Here is an 11,742-nt window from a genome sequence, read left to right as displayed (position 1 = left end):
TTAGAAAGGCACAACCAACCACTGAGCAGTACCCCTAGAATCCTGGGGAGAAACATGTTGCCATGTTGGGGGGGTGGGACTTGAATTATCAGTGTGAGTAAGAGTTGGGAAGAGAATCCTCAGAGCTTTTATGGCCTACAAATATATAATAAATTCAACCTATAGCTTTCGAAGCTATCCTACTTGACCGTGATTCTTTTTGGCCTTTCTGTTCCTTTCTGTTCAACTTTGAAAAAGATGCCTCAGGGGGCAGCTAGGTGGCGCAGTGGATAGAGCACCGGCCCTGGATTCAGGAGTACCTGAGTTCAAATCCGTCCTCAGACACTTAGCACTTACTAGCTGTGTGACCCTGGGCAAGTCACTTAACCCCAATTGCCTCACTTAAAAAAAAAATGTCTCAGTGATCCTTTTTTTATTACCCCATCTCTATACATCTTCTCCATCCCACTCTCACTCTGCCTCCTTCCCCCCCCCCCAGCAAAAAAAAAAGAGACAGTCCTTATAACATGTAAGTAGTCAAGGAAAAACAAATTCCAACATTTGACCACATCCAATAATTTGTCTTATTCTTTATTTCTCCGTCAAGAGGAGAATAGTATATTTCCTCATCAGTCCTTTGGAATCATATTAGTCATTGCATTGATTCTCCAGTCTTTTAAAGTTGTTTTTATTGACAATGTTAATGTTATTGTATACAATTATTCTACCGGTTCTCACTTTACTTTGCATCAGTTTATTATGACTTCCCAAGTTTCTCTGAAACTATTATTTACTCATTTCTTATGGTACAAGAATATTCCATTATATTAATATACAATAATTTCTTTAGCCATTCTCTTTTGTTTCCAGTTCTTTGCCCCTTCAATGAGCTGCTATACTTTTATATATATAGTTTCTATTTTTCTTTCATTGATATCTTTGGTTTATAAGTCTAGTATTGGTATGGCTGAGTAATTAGGTATACATAATTTCGTGACTTTGGGAACATAGTTCCAAAATGGATTTTTCCCAGCTCCACCAATGCTGTATTAATGTACCTGCTTTCCTGGAGCTTAACCACCATCTTTTCTAAGCTTTGGATTCTCCTTGTTTTTCTTTCTTCCTTGGCTGTCAGTCCATTTTTTATACCTCTTTTCATTTCTTCCAGACACTTTTGTAGTCTTTGTAGCCTGGATACTTTCCCCCCTGTTGATCTACTTGAACTTGGGGAGAAACCAGCTGTTCAAAGCTTTTGTAGGAACTTATTTTTATAGAAGGGAAAGAAGAAAAGAAGAGGCTTTTTACTTTCATCCATACCTAAGTGGAATGAAGAATAGCCCATTGACAAGATTAACCAACTTTCTAGCTAGATATGGCATTCTGAAGGGAAAAAAAGTGGCTCAGTTCAGTTGAGAAACTTCATAAAGACCCAGCACTCCCTCCCCTACCCCCCACTATGTAGTTGTGCCTGTTGAGCTCTTCATTCTGTGACTGGGCACCATGGGGGCAGTAGCATACCATTTTCCCCTGTGGCCTCCTTGAGGTCAAGGTCACAAGAATACCATCCCCTTCTCTTGTCAAGTCTCAACATCAAAAACTGTTTTCAGCGGTTTTCTTCTCATCATGTGGTATGGATGACTGGAATGTGACATCCAGAATTTTCCATCATGGCCCATACATTCCTTGAATGTATTGGGGCCCTTCAGCTCAGCAAACTTTACATTCAAACAACCTATGACTTGTTCTTTGATGACCTAAGGTACCATCAATGGTGCCAATTTTATTGATAACTGGCCCATAACTTTCTTAGGAATCAGTTTTTACTTCTGCTTCAGCTCCTGCACCAGAGAAGACTCCTTCAATTCCAAGGAGGGAGAGGGGCAGCTATCTTCACCTGTGCATTAAGAGAGTTTTCTTTGAGTCATGCAGAAGCATGTGTACTACATCTTTTCCATGTTATTTCAAATAAAACTGTTCTGCAATAACAGGAGCCACAGCTTCATCAACACCAGGAATGAGAATGTGTCCCTTTCTGTTCAACAAAAAGCCCATCAAAGTAATGAGATTGGACATGGCTTCATGCACAGGAACCACCACTCACACCACAATGAAGATATATGTCAGAGCATTCCACCTCTATAAAAAAAAGTAGCAAATTCCTCTGAAGCCAGACAGTGCTTCATTTCGCCAACCAGTAGTTGCTCTAAATATAAAGAGTCCACATCTTTGGAGAAAGTATCTTTCTTGGCAAAAATCAAGTTATCTAGACCTTCAGAACCAGATTCCTGCAGGCCTTGATGACAAAATTTGACATCAACAGAGATAGTTTGATTTGTTTGTTGAAAAGCTTCTAGGGCATTTATCCAATTGAGCAGGGATACTTTATCATCAGTTGAACCTCTGCCATATAGCTTTTTCTGTGTCTTTTTACCAATGTGAAAGACTCACTGTCCCAGCCATCCTCCAGGGCTCCTGGTGTCCATAGGGACACAAAGTCTTCTTTGGGGGATCTGGGCCCAATTTGCCAAGTAAAATAGAAGGAAATAAGTATTTCTGAGCCATCGGGAAGCTTTTATTTCCCGATGCCCATCAGCTCAGCTGTGCCAACTAGTTGGGTTTTTTTATGTCTACACCTGCAGCTTCCATCATTCAACTGATTCTGCTATTTTCTCTGGTTGTGTAGACATGCTTTGGATTGTCACCCATTCTTCAAACTTCTTTATGTATTTATTGGTCCTGATGATCCATCAATATGACTAAGCAGGTCACTGAAGAGAGGCATTTTCTTTTTTGTTTGTTTGTTTTTATTTTTTTTTTGCAGGGCAATGAGGGTTAAGTGACTTGCCCAGGGTCACACAGCTAGTAAGTGTCAAGTGTCTGAGGCTGGATTTGAACTCAGGTCCTCCTGAATCCAGGGCTGGTGCTTTATCCACTGTGCCACTTAGCTGCCCTGAGAGGCATTTTCTAACTCAATCAATGATTTTGGAAACTCTGAGAAGAAAAGATTATGTCCAGTGCTTGAAATCCCCAGCCCCACGATGTGGTGTCTATGTCACAAGAATCATTTTTGGTGTACAGACAGACCCAGAGGCTAATTAGAGCAGAGGTCAAGATCAATATCAACTTAGCAGGAAGGATAAAGATGAAAGGAAAGCACTATTAGCAATGGCAATAGCTCCACCCTGATCTATTCGAGCTTATTATAGACTCTGAAAAATGGGAAACCACTAAACTTGTCACTAACGTGTAGCAAATTTTTTTTATGAACATAATTGACTTTCTTAGTTTTTCTAATGATCCATCATGTACCACTTGCTTTACCTATCAAACTGCTCTTATTTCTCCTAAATAGGAAAACACTTGGAAGCTATTTATATTAGGGCACCTTTAACTACAGCTATTTTAAAGAGGTTTCTTTAAGATGTCACTTCTCCATCGAGTATATGGAGGGGAAAATGGATTTGGACCATTCTCTGGATTAAAGTCAATTAAACATAATAATGATGATGGTGGTAATAAGTAGCATTTGATATAGAGCTTTAAATCTGGCAAAGTGCTTTAAATCCAGTCTCTAAGTCTCACAACAAACCACTGAAGTCGCTATTCCATTATGTGTTATCATCTCCCTTTGTAGAAATTGAGACTTAAAAACTTAAAGTTTGAGTGTCCCCTTTGTGGTCATATAGCTTGATCTTCTTTTTTTTTAAAGCATGTAGCAAATCAATTGACACGGGGAAAGTTGTCAGAGATATACACTGAAGTGAGCCTCTGTTTGGGACCAGAGGAGGCATCTCCTTTCAAGGGCATGAACATGACCATTGAAAGAGCTAAAAATGTTTCCTATTGAGTCCCAGCAACAGGGACTATCCCAGAGGTGAATTGGCTGGCTCTTTGTATTGTGGGATGGCGCACAACCCCTTTGTGCTAGAAGCCAAGACCCTTCTGCCCCCTTACCCTTTTTGTTTTCTGGAGAGATCCAGAAAGAGAAGCCCACCTAGGAGCAGTCCAGGACTCATGGGAAGATGGGGAGCTGGTAATGGCAGAGGTATATGGTAGAGACAGACATGTTCTTGCCCATGTGGTCCAACAGGAGAGTTCCTGACCCCCAGGTTCCTGGCCCCAAACTTGGAGAGACAGTGGCATAACCTCTCGACTTCCCCTGGGGAGGAGAAGCACATGGAACTCCAGCTTTCTGGACAAGAGTCAAGAATTCCAAACCCCAGCTTTCTGGACAGAAAAGTGGTAGAATCCTAGAATCTGACTTCCTAAAGACAGAAGGGGGGATTTCTATTTGTAGTAATATCTATCAACCAGGGTCCTCTAACATGTAGGCTAAGCTAGTACATTTCCTTAAAAGGTACTGAAACTATCTTTAAGACTTAATTGAGGAGCGGCTAGGTGGCACAGTGGATAGAGCACTGGCCCTGGAGTCAGGAGTACCTGAGTTCAAATCCAGCCTCGGACATGTGACACTTACTAGCTGTGTGACTCTGGGCAAGTCACTTAACCCTCATTGCCCCTCAAAAAAACCACCCCCCCCAAAAAAGACAAACAAAACAAGACTTAATTGAGTTGAAAACTATCCTTATATATAACTGGAAAATAATAAAAAAACTTAAAAAAAAAAGAAAGAATAAACCTATCTTTATACTTCCTTTAAACCTTAAAAAAAAAAGACTTAATTGCTGTGTGACCCTGGGCAAGTCACTTAACCATCATTGCCCCGCAAACAACAACAACAACAACAACAACAAAAGACTTAATTGACTCAGGGTACCAAAGACTTGGCTTATTGATGTAGTTTCCTGGTTGAGTATCAACAAGAGCAAGAAAGAAGTTCCAGGGGGCAGCTAGATGGCGCAGTGGTTAAAGCACCGGTCCTGGATTCAGGAGTACCTGAGTTCAAATCTGACCTCAGACACTTGACACTTACTAACTATGTGACCCTGGGCAAGTCACTTAACCCCCATTGCCTGCAAAAAAAAAAAAAAAAAAGAAGTTCCATCTTCTCTTCCCCGAAGTTTCTGACCAGCAAACCAGCAGCATGACCAACACTAGCACAGAAAAGCTGTGTTCAGTTAATCAACACCGTTTCTGCCTTGAATATTCTTCCCCTGCTACAGCTAAGCAAACCTCCTTTGGTTAATTACTAAATGGACTGAGGATCTTATTTTGTTCCAGTCTCAAACCTGAGTTCAAGACTGCTCTGAGACTCATCTACTGTCATTGGAGTAGCTGATGAAGGATGGGTTTAGAGTGCCTAACTGAAGAGGAGGAAAAATGATAAAGAGGAGGGTAAGTGTTGGGGGACACTATATTCCTGGTGGTCCTTTTGGTGCACAGAAACAACTAAGCTTAGCACTTAGTTAACAAGAAGAACCAGTTAAAGAAGGAAGCTACCATGGTTTCTTATTTTAATTAATTTATTCTGGCTAAGAAGGTGTTAGGGGCAGGTGAGTGGCTCCCCGAAGTAGATAGAGCACAGGGCCTAGAGTCAGGAAGACTCATCTTCCTGAATTCAAATCCAGGCTCAGACACTTACTAGCTGTGTGACCCTGGGCAAATCACTTGACCCTGTTTGCCTCAGTTTCCTCATTGACAAAATGAGCTGGAGAAGGAAATGGCAAACCACTCCATTATCTTTGCCAAGAAAAACCCAAATGGGGTCACAAAGAGTCAGGCAGGACTGAAACAACAACAAGAAGGTGTTAGGTTCAGGTGAAGGTTTCCATCTCCTGGCTGCCATGCTGCAATCAAGCACCCTCCCTCTCCCCACCACTGCAGAGTTGAATAGTCTCTCTGTGTATCAGGGCCAGTGTCACGGGGTCTCTTTCTCCTCCTACCCTCCACCAACTGAATTTGTCCTTAAAAGGTTATTTCAATGTATTTTTTTTTAGTGAGGCAATTGGGGTTAAGTGACTTGCCCAGGGTCACACAGCTAGTAAGTGTTAAGTGTCTGAGGCCGGATTTGAACTCAGGTACTCCTGACTCCAGGGCTGGTGCTCTATCCACTGTGCCACCTAGCTGCCCCTCAATGTATTTTTCATTCTGCTTGCCCACACCACCTTTTGTGAAGCTTTCCTAGGAGCTGAAGAACACAAGTTACAGTTCAGCTTGGAGTAATATTCAAATGAAACAGTAAGAGCCTGCAAGACCTTTAGATTGAAAAGGGCATATTTATCTTTGTCCATATCCTAGAGGAAATCTTAGGGTTTTTTCTACCTACTCTTTCTGGCAGTGTGTAAAATGCAGGCCCAGACTGTAGGACTTGTATGGCAGCATAAGGACTCAAGTGAATTTTAATTACATATCAGCCATGCCTTTGACGGTCCTCATTGCCATGTGCTACTCACCAGGAGCATTCAAAACAAGAGTCTTTATAAAGAAGTACTTCCTGATGTGTTCAGGACATGTGTGCTCATTTTTTCAAAATTTCAAGGGTTCTAATTCTTTTAAATCAAGTATTCTGTCTTCTGAGTTTTCAGGAAAGAAGGGAGGTGGGGATATTGCAATAATTTCCTTTGACATCTGATTCCATTTTGTGGACTCCCTTTGATGGTTGATAATTAAGTTTCCTCAAAACTTTAACTAGGGTGGGGCCATGGAGTTTTGTCCCAGGATGGGAAATTTAAAGGGTACTGAGAATACTACTGCTTGACACAGTGCTTTGTCCCTAGTAGGTGCTTAATAAATGTTTGATTATTTATGAATAATAATTGTTGGAGTGGTTGATAATTGAGTACTATCCCAGGGTATGTTTCTTCTCCTGTCTCGCCCTACCCCAGTAGCTCTCTTCAAACATACTCCCTTCCTTGCCTCCCCACTGCCCCAACAGCACATGTGGTAGCTAAAGACTTACCTGCTTCTTCTCCCAGTGGCTGGACCTAGGGCCTCAGCTCTTCCCACTTACTTGTGTCAGGAACCAAATTTCTAGTAATGGCTCTGAGTTTATTTGTGTTCCCCAGCCTTTGTACCCCTCTTCACAATATACTGGGTTTTTTTCTACTTCTTCTGTTTCCAAAATGCATCTCCTATATATGCCTCTCACTAGACCCTGCATCACCTGATTCCAGACATTTTCCCATTCTGTCCCCCATGCCTAGAAGGCTCTCCCTCCTCAATCTCCTCTTTCTGGGCTTTCTGGTTTCCTTCAAATTTCAGCTAGAGTGCCACCTTCTGCAAGAAACCTTTCCTGATCCCCCTTACTTCTAGTACAAACTCTTCTGTCTGGCATTTAAAGTCCTTCATGATTTGGTTCCAACCTCTCATTTCAGACTGATTTCCTATTTCAGCCTACTTGCTGTTCCACATTATTCATATACAATATTGTCATTTCATTGGCACTTCCAAGTTAGCAAAGCACTTTACAAATATTTCATCTGATCCTCACAATAATCCTGGGAAGTTCAGGTGCTGTTATTATCCCCATTTTACAGATGAGGAAACTGAGGCTGAAAGAGGTGATGTGACTTGCCCAGGGTCACACAGCTAGTAATTATCTGAGGTCAGATTTGGACTCAGGTTTCCCTGACTCCAGGTGCCCTAGCCACTTTGCCACATATCTGGCCGAGAGTACAGACTGCCTCTATAGTTCATACCTTTGTCTCCAACCATTTATATTCACAAGTCCCCAACCGGAATCTGGCCAAGGTAATTGGCCAAAGGAACAATGCTCTGAACCAAAAAGAACTGGAAAGCACAAGAGGCTAGACCTCTATCAACTTCTGCCTGGGAGGTCACAAACCTCAGAGTTGATGTCCTGAGGGAGTTAAAGAGGAGATTATTTTGTGAATCTTAGATTAGGAGTCATCAGACAGGCTGAAAGAACCCTCTAATAACCCTACTGTGACACCCAGAAATAGCCATGTAAGCTAGAGGCTGATGGGGAAAGAGATTGCAGTTGTCCATCAAAGAGGACAACTAGAGAAGCCATCCATCCAGTAACGATGCTAAGTCCCGTGAAGACTAGCGACAAAGTAATCTGCCTGGTCCAGTCCAACAGCAGCTCAATGGCCGAGTGACCTGCTTGGCATGGTCTGTTGTGTGCCATACCCACCCGCCCAACAACCTGTTCAGTTCAGCCTAGCATCATATCAACCTTTCCAGCTGAGACACCAAGGAGCAAGGCCAACTGAACCATCTGTCCAATGAAAATGTCAGGCCTTTGGAGACGCTAGTCCTGCCTAATAGTGGAGTGATTCATCCATCACTGACACTGATGTCTCACCCTGCCATGAATTTGTTAGGATTCTTCAGAGAAAGAAAGGACATCAGGCCCTGCTTTCTAGACTTGTGAGTTGCTTTAGTCATATGTGTTCCCTACATGTGTGCCTCACTACCATTATACTTTAAGTCTGTGCCCACTCTTTCCTCCTGGATTCTGTGGCATCTGTGTGGGATGGAAGATCTTCTTTGTAACTACTGTTCTTGCTATGCCATTTGAGTAAATGCTTTTTGAAAAAGCTAACAGAATCTACTTGCTGATTATTACAGGGAAACACACTGGAAGGGGCTTGTAAAATACTGTGTTAGGAATGGTCTCCCACAGAGGCAGTCCTAGAACTTGAGGTAGCAGTCATCCCTCTGGGGAAACTACTTGTCAGGATCACTGAAAGTTTTGGAGAGTAGCCCAGAGGGGGATTGTTCGTGTTCGTTCTCATTCTCTCATTCTCTCTTAAATATTGTACTTGAAAAGCAGTGTTGTACAGTGTGTTGAGCTGATCTGAATCAGGAAGCCTCACCTCTGATACAAACTACAGTTGTATGACACCAAGCAAATCATTTCACTTCTCAATGCCCCAGACATCTCTGTTAAAACAATCAGTTGTTGAGCAGGCCACTTCCCTTATATTTCCAAATCATACTGCTTGCACTCTGGCCCTGTTCCTCCCACCAGAATGCAGACTCTACCCCTGTGACCTAGGACTCTGATAGGGGAAATTTCAGTGGCCCAATACCTCCCTTTCTTTTGAACTCTGGCTCACTTATATTTGTTGTTTTTTTCTATTAGAATGTAAGCTCTTTGAGGGCAAGGACTATCTCACTCACTTGCATTTGTATTTCTAGCAGTGCCTGGAATATGGTAAGCACTTAATAAATGCTTTTTCATTCATTTATTCTTTGGTAGAGGAAGTTAATTCATGGGGAATTCCTTCTACTGGTTTCACACATATAGGAGTGTGTATATGTGTGTGTGTGTATATATATATATATATATATATATATATATGTATATATATATATATAAACATACACATATGACTACATAGTCTATGCATATATGTATGCACAAATTTGTATTTACTTATGTGTGTGCATGTTGTTTCCCCTAATACTCCTTGATGGAAGGGATTAGTTTGTCTTTGTATCACAGTGCTCGGCACAAAGCTGAATTTAGGTGAATTGACTGACTGGAAATGTACTTCGTTTAGTGACTCTTAGTGAGGGAGGAAGGAGAGTAGTTTTTCTATGATTTCATTCTATACATTCGGGCATGGAATCAGGGGAAGGGACAGAGCAGGGAGGAACGAAGTTCTTGCAAGTTCCTGGATGTGCCTCTGTGCTGAAGAGATAGGTCCCTACTTGAGACAACAGGACAATAGGAGGCAAAACTCTGTGCACTCCTGGGCTTTTCAAATGTAACGGGCATATATATATAGCAAATGACTGAGCTTGTACTCCGGGTCACCAAACTTTTTACAGAGCAGCTGTAGTCAGGGCAGGAGGGGCTCTGAGGCAAAGGCTATCATTCAACAAAGGAAAAACTTGCCATCTGTCCAGTCTTAACAGGCTGCAGTTAAAGGTCAGGGTCAGATATCTGGATTTCCCATCAGTCTATATTTGCTCTATAGCTATAGGACAACAGAGCCTAGAGGCAAGAGGTGAAAGGAATGAGTGCTGACTCCTCCACTTATGCGTTTGGCCACCTGGGGAGAACCCCTCTGAGCCCCCTCCTACCAAAAGTCACACAAAGGGTCATTTCCCAATAAACTCAGCAGATAGATCAGAGAACTCCCTTAATTAATTTCCCTACAAGTACAATCCAACTCCATGTCAAATTGGGAAACTTTGTCGTAAAGTAGTTCAGCCATTCCCCCCAGACAACATCAGGTAATGTATACTTATGCTATCTACTTCACTGGGTTACCAGTCATTGACACTTTAGTCTGAATGAGTCATAAAGGCTAAGCAGAGGTGGAGGGGGTGGTGATCTGTGGAAGGAGTATCCACACATATGAGATCACTGGTCCCTTGAAACATTAACTATGACTGAGCTTCAGATCTTTTCTTGAGAGCCCTAGGGAGAACCCAGAGAACATTGAGCATCTGAGGGGAAAGGAAGGGCAAATTAAAGAATTGATCTTAAAATAAAAAAAAAATTAAAATTAAAAAATAGTCTTTATGCCTCAATGTACTAATTTTCCTTCTCCAAATCTCCTTCAATTCAACAAGCATTTATGAAGCATGTACTGTATTGCCTGGTGCTGAGGGGTAGGTACAAAGACAAAATGAGAGTCCCTACCTTCAAGCAGGTTACATTCTAGGGGGAAGAGGATGGAAATATGGAAATATAAAACATATACCAAGTAAGTATGAAGTAATGGCTTTGAGGGAGAAGTGTCAATTGGTTGGAGGGCTCTACATACCATCGGCTCTGTCCTCATTTTGTATATATTTCATATTTGTTTATCTGTGACCATGTAGATACTACCCCCAATAAAACAAACTCCTTGAAGGCAGGGCTTGTCTTGCTTTGTCTTCGTATGGCCCAGGGTGTGTCTGGCACATTGTTGTTCAGTTGTGTCTGACTCTTTGTGACCCCCACGGACCATACTGTCCATGGGATTTTCTTGGCCAAGATACTGAAATGGTTTGCCATTTCCTTCTCCAGTGGACTAAGGCAAACAAAGGTTAAGTGACTTGCCCAGGGTCACATAGCCTATAATAAGTGTCTGAGGGTGGATTTGAACTCAGCTTTATCCACTTGAGTCATGCCAGCTGCTTCCATCTAGCACATAGTAGGCACCTAATAAGTACTTGTTGGCTGATTGAATTAGCCTGAAGTACTTAAGACATTTAGTTAGTCTTCCCCAAAGGAGTATTTTCTACCCTAAGGTGCTCGCACAGAGGATACCAACAGAGAATTATACCATAAACAGATTAAACCTGCAGAGGAAGGACAGACCTTACAATTGCAATTCTGCTGGCCCAGTTAGCTTTTGCAAAAACAACACTAGACTAGGTCAAGAGGACCGTGAGTCAAGAGGAGATGAGTGCGGATTGAGGACTAGACAGACTTTGTGTTACAGTCCTGGCTCTGCCACTTACCTGTGTGACCTTGGGCCAGTCTCTTCTCCTCTCTGGGCCTCAGTTTCCTCATCTGTAAAATGAGGGAATTGGGCTAAGATGATGTCTAAAGTTCTTTTCAGTTCTAGATCTCTGATGCTATGGTCTTGCTACTTCTCTCTGGGCCTCAGTTTCCTCAAAAGTGAAATGAGGGAGTTGGGCTAGATGACTTCTAAGGTGCTTCCGAGTTCTACAGCTATGCTCTCTGGCCTGGGAGGCCTCAACTGGGGGACAGCTGCGGGGGAGGGGCCAGAGCCCTCCCCGGGGTCTGGGGGAGGGGGTAGTGACAGAAGGGAGGTGGCTGGAAGGCAGCAGGCTGGAAGGTCGGAAGCCAGGTGGGCAGGCGAGGCCCCGCCCCCGCCCCGCCCCCCGCCCCCGCCACCTCCCCTCTTGGCCTGCTCCGGGAGTAAGTAGCTC

General features: G+C 42.7%; 1 pseudogene; it reads right to left on the bottom strand.

Moving 5' to 3' along the window:
- Positions 1-1,379: 1,379 nt before the first annotated feature.
- On the bottom strand, positions 1,380-2,761 carry LOC122734198 (annotated as a pseudogene).
- Between the last annotated feature and the right edge of the window lie 8,981 nt (positions 2,762-11,742).

Source organism: Dromiciops gliroides, chromosome X, assembly GCF_019393635.1.
Source record: "Dromiciops gliroides isolate mDroGli1 chromosome X, mDroGli1.pri, whole genome shotgun sequence".
NCBI classification, from domain to species: Eukaryota; Metazoa; Chordata; class Mammalia; order Microbiotheria; family Microbiotheriidae; genus Dromiciops; species Dromiciops gliroides.
This window is presented reverse-complemented; position numbering and strand designations above follow the sequence as displayed.